The sequence below is a fragment of the Haemaphysalis longicornis genome, unplaced genomic scaffold, assembly GCF_048455015.1.
Source record: "Haemaphysalis longicornis isolate Haplotype H1 unplaced genomic scaffold, Haemaphysalis longicornis Haplotype H1 scaffold_1, whole genome shotgun sequence".
NCBI classification, from domain to species: Eukaryota; Metazoa; Arthropoda; class Arachnida; order Ixodida; family Ixodidae; genus Haemaphysalis; species Haemaphysalis longicornis.
This window is the reverse complement of record NW_027526203.1, coordinates 153,764,867-153,776,335: the sequence shown is the minus strand read 5'-3', so window position 1 is coordinate 153,776,335 and position 11,469 is coordinate 153,764,867. Positions and strand designations below refer to the sequence as shown.

General features: G+C 46.5%; 1 long non-coding RNA gene across 1 annotated transcript; it reads left to right on the top strand.

Annotated features, from left to right (window-relative positions):
* Nucleotides 1-4,008: 4,008 nt before the first annotated feature.
* Nucleotides 4,009-10,560, top strand: LOC144138059 (uncharacterized). The gene is made up of 3 exons (XR_013315806.1): nt 4,009-4,312; nt 5,848-6,110; nt 8,983-10,560. It is a non-coding gene; the product is annotated as an uncharacterized LOC144138059 (long non-coding RNA).
* The last annotated feature ends 909 nt before the right edge of the window (nt 10,561-11,469 follow it).

The window sequence follows — 11,469 nt, the reverse complement described above, 5'->3', positions numbered from 1 at the left end:
CTAATTCGGAAACATAATTTCTTAACCGTTATTGACTGCGAGCTGGCGAGGGACGGGCGTTTTTGCACCGTCGATGTCCTGGTGGGAGGGGAGCTTACGCGCTTTGTTTGCGTTTATGCACCGAACGATCAGGCGGCGCGCGCCGATTTCTTCTCTTCCATTCGTGACATTCTGGTGATTCCGGGTCGACTCGTCCTGGCAGGCGACTTCAACTGCGTTGTTAATGCCAGCGACAGAGCAGGTGCTAGGGGCGTGGCGGACGCTTCGGCGCGTGTTTTGAAAGCAGTCCTTCGAGAGGGTGACCTGAACGACGTCGCCCTCCAGCGTGGGTGGTCAACTTCCCGCTACACCAGATGGCGTGGCACGTCACAGGCTCGCTTAGATCGGGTGTACTTGACGGGGGATGCGCTGCCATTAGTGACTGACTATGCCGTCACCCCTGTTGCTTTCTCGGACCACGGTTTGGTATCATGTACCATTAGAACTGAGCGCGAAATCAAGGGAGGGGTTGGCAGCCGTTGGCTGATGAACACTACGGTCCTCGATAATGCGGCCTTCGCTGATCGCATAAGAGGTGAAATTGAAGCAATCAATGCTGCACCCATCGATGGGGTCGCCTGGGAGTGCTTTAAAAAACGGGTAAAAAATGCAGCAATCACAATCGGACGACAGGAAGCGAGAGACAGAAAGGCGAAATTAAGTCGACTGACGGAGTGCCTACGCTCTCTTGTGGAAGCGGACGAGGAGAGGCCGGGGGAATTCTCAGAGGACATTCGCAGCGTGAAAGAGGAGATCCGAACTGAGCTGGAAAAGCGGTACTGGGGGGCTCTTGTGCGGAGTAGAGAGCAGCGAGTGGTGGCCGAGGCACAGCCGTCGAAACTTTTTGGTGCTTTCGAGCGGGCAAGGACTGCCACTAAAGCGATTTCCGAGGTCAGCCACCCTAGTGGGCTCGCTCGTGGGAGCGGGGAGGTGGCGGCTGCCTTCGGCGACTACTACGAGAAGCTGTTCTCGCGCGCTGTTCCCGATGTTCCTCCGCCGGATGTCCTCGATGAGCTGCCCAAGGTCTCGGAGGACGTTAGGGCCGTCATAAACAACCCCATCACGGTCGAAGAAGTCAAAAGCGCTATAAAGCAACTGCCAAAGAATAAGTCACCGGGGCCAGATGGGATCGTTTCGGAGTTCTACCAGGTATTCCGAGAGGAGATCAGCCCAGTCTTGGCGTCGGTATTCGAAAACATCAAAAACACAAAGCTGCTGCCACCTTCAATGCGGAGCAGTAATTTGGTCCTAATACCGAAAAAAACGTCTCATGATACGGCACCCAGTGTTGAAGATTTCAGGCCTATCAGTCTACTATCAACAGACTACAAAATCCTATCCCGAATACTGTCCAGACGGCTCGAGAAGGCCCTCAGCAGTGTGGTGGGACCACATCAGACATGCGGATTCAGAGGCCGCTCTATCAACACCAATCTACACCGCATGAGGACTGTCTGTGAGGTGGCGGAGTCAGGGTTTTTTCCCCTTGCTGTCTTGCAACTCGACCTCAGAAAGGCCTTCGACCAAGTAGATCATGCTTTTCTGTTGATGCTCCTCCGTCGGTGCGGGATAGGGGACGAAATGGTGGAGTGGATCAAGATCTGCTATACTGAAATCACCACCAGCATCATTATGAACGGGGAGGTGGGGAGCCCCATCGCCGTGAGAAGGTCGGTCCGGCAGGGCTGCCCCATGTCCCCGATTCTGTTTGCATTATATATAGAGCCACTTTGCAGAATGGCAATGGCATCGAAGTCAGTCAAAGGCTTGGTTCTCGGCGACGAAGAACTAAGAGTCCTGGCTTACGCGGATGATGTCGCGTTCGTTTGTTCGTCGAAAGAACAGGTGAGGGAGATCGTCGCGCTCGCGCAATCATTCTGTCGGTTTTCGGGTGCTCAGCTGAATCTTTCTAAGTGCGAGGGAGCATGGCTAGGTGAATGGCCCACCAAACCACCACAGCTCTACGGAGTCCGATGGAGGGAGGCCATCACCCGCTACCTTGGAGTCAACCTGGACTGCGGCCGAGCCATTGCCCCCCGCTGGCAGTCAAAGCTGGCAGCCGCGGGTGGGAAGTTGGAGCCCTGGCGAGCGCGACACATCGCCTTTTTCTCAAGGGCACATGTTTGCAATGCCGTGTTATACCCGGCCGTCCTGTACGTGGCCAGAGTATCGACCATCGACGCAGGCTCAGTGGCCAAGCTACACCGGCTGTTCGCAGTATTCATCTGGCGATCCACCTACGAGCCTATGCGTCGCACTAACATTTTCTGGAGTCCGGTAGCGGGTGGCCTCGGGCTTGTTAACGTGGAGCTCAAGCTGACAGTGCAACGTTTTTTGTTCTTCCGGGATCGTCGTGACGGTTTCCTTCGGGCTGCTCTGCAAAACGTAGGCTCCTCACATTTGGCCCCTTGGCTGCCAACAACAGCGGAGTTTACACATACTAACCGGGCAACGGGCTTTTACAAAGAAGTGGCGGCAGCGGTGGCCCTCTTGCAGGGACTGTTCTCTTGGGAGTACCTGTGCGCAGTGGCCCCGAAGAAGTTGTACTGGGACCTGGTGGAACAGATCCTTCCACCCCCCATGTATCGCTCACCACCTCTAGGGCGCATGAAAAGTGACGTCCTCCGGCGAGTGCGGAAGCTCCCCATTCCTACTGGTTCGAAGGATTTCTTCTTCCGCTTTCACACAGGGGTTCTACCCACTAAGGCAAGACAGGGGGAGAGGGGCTTCTTTCTTCCTGGAGGGACCAACTGCTTGTTGTGTGGAAGGAGGGAGACGGCAGAGCACGTCTTTGTGGAGTGCAACACGGCGTCGTATTTCTGGGACGAGCTGCAGTGCTCTTTCGACACGTACTGGCAGCTCACCTGGATGAACTTGAGGTTCTTGGAGGCGGCTTCGGAGCACCCGCTCCTCCGTGACTGCGTCCATGTCATAGGTCTCCACTCGCTATGGAGGGCGAGAGTCGACGTGGTTGAATGTGCCGAAAACCCGCGGCCGGCGTGGAGGCACTTTGTACAGAAGGCGCAGTGGGCAGTGGCCGCCCTTGACGGGCCCGATTCAGACACTGAGCTTCGCGACTCACTGGCGCGGGGCTCACGAGCCCTCATGGAGTTTAAGGTAGAGCAGCAAAGGAGATGGGACTTGATCTGAGGGCCGGTAGCGCGATAGCACCATGGGCCACTTCGGCTCACTAACGACTTTTCTCCATAACTTCTACGCCCAACCCATTGCCCCTACTTCATTACCGTATACTGTAAACAAATGACACCATCGCCCATTTGTAAGTGTTTCTAACAGGAACCACGCCGGCACTACGTGGCTTTGCTGGCACTGCCTACTAATGGTTTTCACTTCCCTGTTGAAACACGCTGAATTTTGTCTTGGCTTGTACGTTCCCGAACGCGATCATTTGTCTGTGTGAGCATAGCATGTTACACTGTTCTCTGAAACCTCAGTAACCACTTCATCTGGCCCTGTTTGTATATTTGTAAATAAAGTTACTGTTACAAAAAAAAAAAAACCGCCTGCCGACATAGCTGTTTGTTAACGCGTCCGTTTACTATTTTGTAGGTCAATGGTTCGATTCCTCGTCGAACGTTTTTTTTTGTTTTTTTTTTTACGTGAGGGTTTCATTAGCTCCTTTTTTAACGACCAGGGTAAGCACCTGTTCCTTGCTTTCTATCACGCCGACATTTACCGCCCTCTTCCTAAACCCAAAGTAGCTCGTTTTCTCGCACGTTCTCTCTTGAGAAGCCCGCCGTGAAAACAAAACCAAAACAAACGTCAAACCTCTTTACAATATCAGTATATACGTCAAGTACTTTATGTGTATTCACTTTTTGTGTTTAAAAACCTTAAATTTAAGTTATAAACACATTTCAGACTTTGAAAACAGAAAGATAATTACCAACATTACAGTAGTAACACAATTTTCGTCAAACGTAGAGGTGCTGCATTTGAAGTCTGGCAACTATCTCTCACTTTTGTGTGTGTTTTTTCATGGCGTTTTGTGCCGAGTGGTTGGTGGCGTGATTTAATCTGTTTTATCTATTTCAAGCTTAAATCATAGTTATAGAAGCTTTATGGGTGATGTCTACCCTTCTAACCTACGCGTGTGTTGAACATGGGGACCCCGGAAGAACGATCATCGCCGGATAAAATACTGCGCGTCAAAAGTGGATGACATTGCATCAGAACAAAGCGTGTTCGTGTGTCCGCGAGATGAAGACGACAGTGTAGGAGAATTTTACGTTGGAGCATCGTTTTTGCTCGGGTAAGTACGCATTTTTTATTATTCTGTATTTGGTTGGAACGAGTTCTGGTGTTTATGGGTCAGTAATTCGCTAGACCCCCATCTCGTTTGCTCTGAGAGCCTACGTGAGTTAGTATACTTGTTTGGCGCCCAGTCCACCGTTTCCGCAGAAGTCAGCATCAATTTACGCTGAAGCTAGACCTTGGCTACGATGCTCGCGCTATGGTACACGGCTGCTAATAATTTCACATCACGCAAGGCTCTTTAACACCGGGGCGTTTGTTTATGTGTCTCTCAAACAGTGCCTTTGCGGTTGCAGATCGCAGTCGCAATTTCGCGTGAGTGGCACAACGCTGTGATTAGTCCTCCCTCGTGAATACCCGCGGTATACCAAGAAATAACATGAACAGGAGGTTCCCTGGAAGTGCATGTGAAAACGCGTACACGTGATTCCATGGCTGGCGTCTCCCCCCCCCCCCCCCCCCCCCCCCCCCCTTCCCCCTTTCACGAATTCCGTGCAGTGCGCTTCGCAGCTATTGCGCTCGCGAGACCGGCGACCGTACGCCTCGCGGTCTTCGGGCCGCGATATGTGTGCTGCTCTCGTGAAGCTCGACAACAGCGAAATTGCCGTACTCGCTCGCCAACGCGCCCCGACAGCGTACGCGTCGACCGGGTGCTGACGGAGTTGTGCTGGAAGAAAAGCAGGCAAGAGATGAGGGCGCACGAGGTGTAGTTAAACATGAGAATTTACAAAGTGCAAGGTGGAGAAAATAGTATGCAAGGGCCGGAAACGGTGAGAGAGTTGGGGCCGCGCGCCAGCGAGCGAGTGCGGTAATTTACGTTGCCGAGTTTCACGAGTCCGGCACGAATATGACGACGCCCGTCTGAGAGTTCATAGAGGTATAGAATTCACATACGTGCAAATTGAAGGTGAAATGCGCGCATGTGGCCTCGCAGGGAGTTAGCATAGTCTCGGGGTAGTGGGGGAGATTTCACAACGCCTACGAGGCGCCTGCCGATTCTGTCAGAGTAGCTCTCGGGAAGTCTGGGGCTTGATATCAGAGGCATATGTATTGTTTAAATTAGTGCAGAAAATTGAGCCAATTCGCAAGTTCTCATTTTCGCAAAACCGCAGGCCATACAGAGACTAACAAGAAAGCTGTAGGCACTCACTCAACTCGATTTATATTGGAGAATTGAACGTGCAGATACAAGTCAGACATTGAAATGGAGGAGCCTCAACTATCACACACCAGTTCCGATTGAAAGCAAGGGATACAGATGAGCTGCTAGCATGCGTTCCATGCAAATTAGCTCAGTAGCTAGCTTTGCATATATCATGCATACCCCACTCACAGTACCTGCGGGTCTAATAAATGCATTCTTACTGTGACCTAAATTTCACTTGGGGTGTTCCGGGAATGTTCTTATTAGCGCCTTGGAGGTTACTGTCTTTAAACGATTAAAAATCTACTTGATGTAAGCATTCGTGCTTTGTGTGTGCTCTTCTTGTATTTCAACAAGTGTCAGCACACTCACAGATTATGCACCTGCAGGTGCTGCTGCTGGCTGTCCTGGGTCAGCTGCCTTCCAGTCCAGTTTCAAAGGCTTTGCCAGGGCCTCCCTTGGCCAACCGACACTGCACCTGCTGTACCCAAGTACTGCCTGGCCTTTCGTTGGTGCTCCGTACGCTTTGCCGCCAGGAATGGTCATTCATCCATCCGCTTGGACCACCCGTTCGGAAGTCAGCGCATTTGCTCGACACATCGGTCCAGGCACTGCTGCCATATCGGTGCACCCACCGATTATGTATTTTCAGGTTAGTTCTTGCATGTTGTGGAACTTGCCATGATGTATACCTGTTAGCAGTGCTGTGGCCTCTGATTATTTGAAACATTTTCATGAAGCAGTGCTGTGCGTATGGAGCGTGTCATTGCTTAGCAGAGATATTGAAGAGAATCTGGGGCTGACGACTAAAGGGCAAGAAGAGAAATTGAACTGGCTTTGAAGCAAGTATTCGTATGTAATCAAGCCAAGCAAACATTTAGGATCTTTCGATATGGTTTTAAACTTGCAATACAAACAGATCATACTGGTAATAATCATACTATACCGAAAAGTACATCCCGCAGTCTGTAGAATTCTGACAGCGCTTTTTTCGCAGTCTCTCATGACAGGCACTAATCTCAATGGTTGGAAGATAGTCGAGGTAGCACCAGTCTTTAAATCAGGAGACGGTACTTCACCATTAAATTTCCCTAACAAGCACCATATGCAAGGTCAGGAAACATTTCATCCACTCTCAGGTCGCTAATTATTTATAAAATCACAATATCACATTCGAGTATCACCACGGCTTTCACAAGGGTTACTTGAGAAACACAACTTTCAGGATTTGTTCACGATCTACATTGATCCATTGACACAGGCTTACAAACTGCGGTAGTTTTTCTCGATTTTTCTAAAGCATTCAATCGCATTGCACACCACAGACTACTTCTCAAACTTCACCCTAATGTCCTCACTTGAGCAAAAGATTTTCATTCTTCTCAAATGCAGTTTACTTCTAATAACTATATACTTCTTTTGCTCGTGCCACTTTGTTGTCCCCCCAGGCAAGTTGCTTGGTCTATCTTCCATGTTGCATATCCTTCCATGTAGGTCTATTTGCAGATGATGTTGTAATTTATCACACAATTTCTTTCAACTACTACCGTCAATGCTTTCAATCTGATCTTAACACAATTAACTCCTGGTGCTGCAAATGGCTAATGTCGCTTATCTCTAAAACAAAGTGCATGACTTTAACGGTGGCAAGTCCCGGATTGTAAATACTTACTTCATTAACAACAGCCTGATTACCTCTTGAGACAAAGGTGTTTTGGTAGGCCGGTAGGGGAGGGGGGATTGCATGGTGGATTTCAAAAGGTACATCGATTGGGAAAATAAGACGTGTGATTAATATTTTCATTTGCACTCCAAAACTCGCTTTATTTCATATGTTTAACCCACTGCCGTGGCAAGGGTGGTGTGCTGTGGAGGCGAATGTCGGTTAGATACCGCTTGGTGTAGCCGCTTTTCAGATGGAGGCAACACGTAAAGACGCCCGTGTTTGGAGATTTCGATGCGCACAAAAATACCCAGATGGTCAAAATTAATGCGAAGCCTTCCCCTACAGTGCTCCCCATATCCCAAGTGTAGCTTTGGCGTGTTAAACCACCGGTTTTTTTTTCATGTTTTTGGTATAGTACCAGCTGCTGTAGCAAGTGCAACTTAAAGGTAAAATTATACATAATGTTTCCAAGAGCTAAATATAAAGGCCATATTGAAGTGCGTTTATGGGTCTATCTCATAGCAGTAGTGAAAGGTTATATACTCTGGTGCAGGTTAAGAACGCCAATGGCTCATGTGGTGTAGTCCAGTGTTTGACGGAATGCCGTGTAGGCAGGTAAAAGCATTATTGCAGTGATGAAACGTAGGTCACTGACCAAGTCAAGAAAGCCATTTAACGGTTTGTTGCTTGTTCACGGTGAGCATGTGTCGTGGAAAACGAAGCTATATATTGGGCATTACGCGACGCAATGAGTTTGCATAGATATGGTGCAGATTGCCATCCATTATGTTGATAATGTTGGGCGTCGTCTGAACAATGAGGGACTCGAGCAGTAATCGAGAAGATAGATTGCACTCAGTTGTCAGTAATTTTGTCTTGTTCCAGTCGACCACGTGTCCCGTCCTCTCACGGTGCTCTGCCAGTGGACTTGTTTTTGCATGGCCCTTGTTCACTTCGTTCCAGTGCTGCATTAATCTTCTGTGCAGATTGCCCGTTTCGCCAATGTACACTGATTTGCATTCAGCGCATGGAATCTAATAAACAATACCCGGAAGCTTGGAGCATGAGAGGGGGTCTCTCACGCTGACAATGTCAGAACGCAGCTTGTAGTGGGCACATGCACAATGTATGCACTGCGTGTCTTGAAAATGTGTGCGAGAGTTTCACCGATGTGTGGAACGTAGGTAATTGCTGCACGTTTTGATGCAGTCGTTGTCCTGAATATAATGCCTAAAGCATTATATTCAGAAAGAAGCGAAGAGGGCGACTAGCAAGAATCCACATTGACATTAGCAGGCAGAAGCGTCCACAAGGCCTGTGTCAAAACGTGCTGCAATTCTCGTCCTACACATCAATCAAACTTTCGCACGCATTTTCAAGAAACACATTGTGCACATCGTGCAGGTGCCCACTAGCAAGCTATGTTCTGACATTGTCAGCGTGAAAGACCCCCTCTCACGCTTCAAGCTTCCAGGTGTTGTTTATGTTTTGAACAAAAAAAGTGCCATTTAAACGTGACACCTCCTTCCTTGCCGATTTCTGATGCCTGATTGTTCAGTTTGTGGGGATACGTTTAGCAGATTGCTCACATGTCTAACCTGTATTTGTGTTTGAGCAGTCAAACGCTGATGTTAGCAGTGAAGTAGGTGAAAATTGTAGTTTGATTGTAGTTGTGTGCAGATTACCTACATTGTGTTAATTCGTAGAAAAGCAAAATTGAGGTAACCCTGCTAACTGTTCCGCATTGCAGCATTTTATTATGCGAACGTTAAGGAGTTCAGCTGCTTGTTAAAGGTGAAATAAACAGTGGTACAAAAAGAAGAGCATCTACTAAACAGAAATATCTTCACAATCGCAGGATGCCAACGGTCCGCCTACCAACTTGTGTCCTGCATCGTTTCTGCTGGCTGGAGCGGTTCATGGAGCATTTTCCAGCTTCTCAAAGTTTGTGGTCAAGCGCTCCTCCAAGTGAAAGATGCCGCAGAGGGATCTTTTGTTTTAATGCCACAATTTCACGTGCTCAGCAGCAAATTTACTCGTAAGGCTTTTTAAATATTCATCACCCAAGAGGGCATGTTACCTTCGTCTTCGGTGGAATGTGTCTGCACTCAGGTTATTTGTGACAGAAACAAGTGGACCACGTCATGAGAGTCATTGAGGCCTTGTTGATTGTGCATGCTTCTGAAATGACATTTTCATTAAGCTGAATACTTTCCACATATTACGATTTGTGAACAAATTATGGTAAAAGTCATGATTAGTTGTACTACACTGCAGGAAGGAAATGCCAACATACGTTTTAAGCACCTCTGATATTTCAGATCGTTGCCTGGTGAGCAATAAAACAAAACTGAAATTTTTTTAAAGTAAAATCAAATATTCGTTGTCACCAGTGCATGACCATAGTAAAAGCTATCTAGTCACCAAATTTAGAATTAGACACGAAATGCCAAGAAAAATAGGTAAATAAACTAGACAGCTGGCTACAATAAACCAATTCGTAAAATTCCTCAATGTCTATCAAGTGATGATTCAGGCGGGTTAGTTAAGATGTCAGTGGGTTTACACACCCAACTTGCAGGGAAGCACATGAGCTCCCAATATTAACATGTTTTTAGTGAAGACCGTTTTCCTTCATTAAGCTGCTTTGCACATTGATGCCAGTCTGATAAATGTCCTGAATTTTTGTTATGATCAATCTTTGTATGGGAACCATATATTTTTATATGATGTCGCTGTGTATTTCTGAAACTGTATCTAGTCACTAATTCCAATTTGTCGTGGTCAGGTTTTTTCAACTAATTCGTAGCTTTTTTAACAATTATGGTATATTTTGTGTGTCTAAAGGAATGCCTCATTGCATGTTTAGCCTATGTGGTGTTGAAAGCGGACATTTTGCTTCAAAGTGGAATGTCGGGCTAGCAACAAGGTACTTCGCGTGCTGCTCACTTTCATTCATGCCATTATTTTTTATATTATCATTTAAAATTAAAAGCCAACCAATTTGCTGTCGTTTTAATTTTGTCACCTACTTTATACTTTCTTTTTTTTTCAACTTTGTGTAAGGATTGACTATCCATATTTTTATGATACCAAGGCGTTGGACTGGGCTAGCTGGTACATGTTTGAATGGATGAAAAACCATAGGAAAACCCAGGACACAGAAGAGAACGACGGGACAAACTTGTGCCGTCATTCTGTTTTAACTGTTTCCTGTGTTTACCACTGGTTTTTTATGCATTCAAACATTTTTTATGAGTTTGTTGAACAGTGATTAGTTTAGGTGTGTTCAAACAATTGTTGGCTGCGAAGGCTCCCTGTAGCATTTGTATAAGTGCTCTCTGCTTTTTTTTTGAGCCAATACCCCACCACCAGTCTTCATGAGGTGGTCTTTTGTAGAAATAAGTTGAAATAAATATTTGTTTGCATTGCTTTACATGTTTTGAAAGAATTTCTTGTTCATTCTTGTTTCATTCCACCCCGTTTCAGAATCCTGCTTAAGGCATTTCCTCTGTTATTTTTTTTCAGAACCAGGAAGGGTGCTCATCCTCGGTTCTTGCTGAAGCAGCAGTATCCATACTTCACACGTGAGCTCTGAACACACAGTAATTATGGTATGAAACATTCTACCAGTATAAGCCTGCTTTGTAGACGTCATTGTAGATGTCAAAGCTCTTGACAGTGTAGTCCAATGTCTGGTGTAACGGGCAATGTCTACAACTTGTAAAAATTAATTTTGTGGCTATAATGTTTGTGATTATTTTAAAATGCACGTCAACTACTATTTAGAATCGCTGTCTAAATTGGCAGCCATTTTCCTGGTGGATACAGAAAGTGAAAAAGCGCATGTGTAGAGATTTCAGTGCACCTTAAATGTCCCAAATTTGCTAAAGCTAATCCAAAGCCCTCCTTGTGGTGCACTTCATATCCCATGTACAGTTTTGCGTAAAAACAGCTAAAAATTTATGATCAATTTAAACTTATTTTAATGTTTTTAAATGCAAATATTCTCAGTTTAAGTTGCCATATTTAGAGTAAAATATTTTGTAACAATTATATAGCTACCAAAGGTTTACAGAAAAGCTTTTTTCTTTTGGTTGTGCATCTTCTTATCAAAAGAAAAATGTTAAGAAAGGCAGAAGAAACCCAACTATGGAAATAGCAAACCCTAAAGCTGCGGATAGAATGAATGTTTTGTAGAGAATCTTTTGCTGATTTCAGTTCTAGTCAACTCTAAAAAAGTCTATCGACGTAGAATGCTTACCGTGAGGCACCTCGTAATACTAGCCAAAACTAATGGGCCCTGGCTGTTGGTTTTTCATTTGCAACAGTGACAAATGACCCC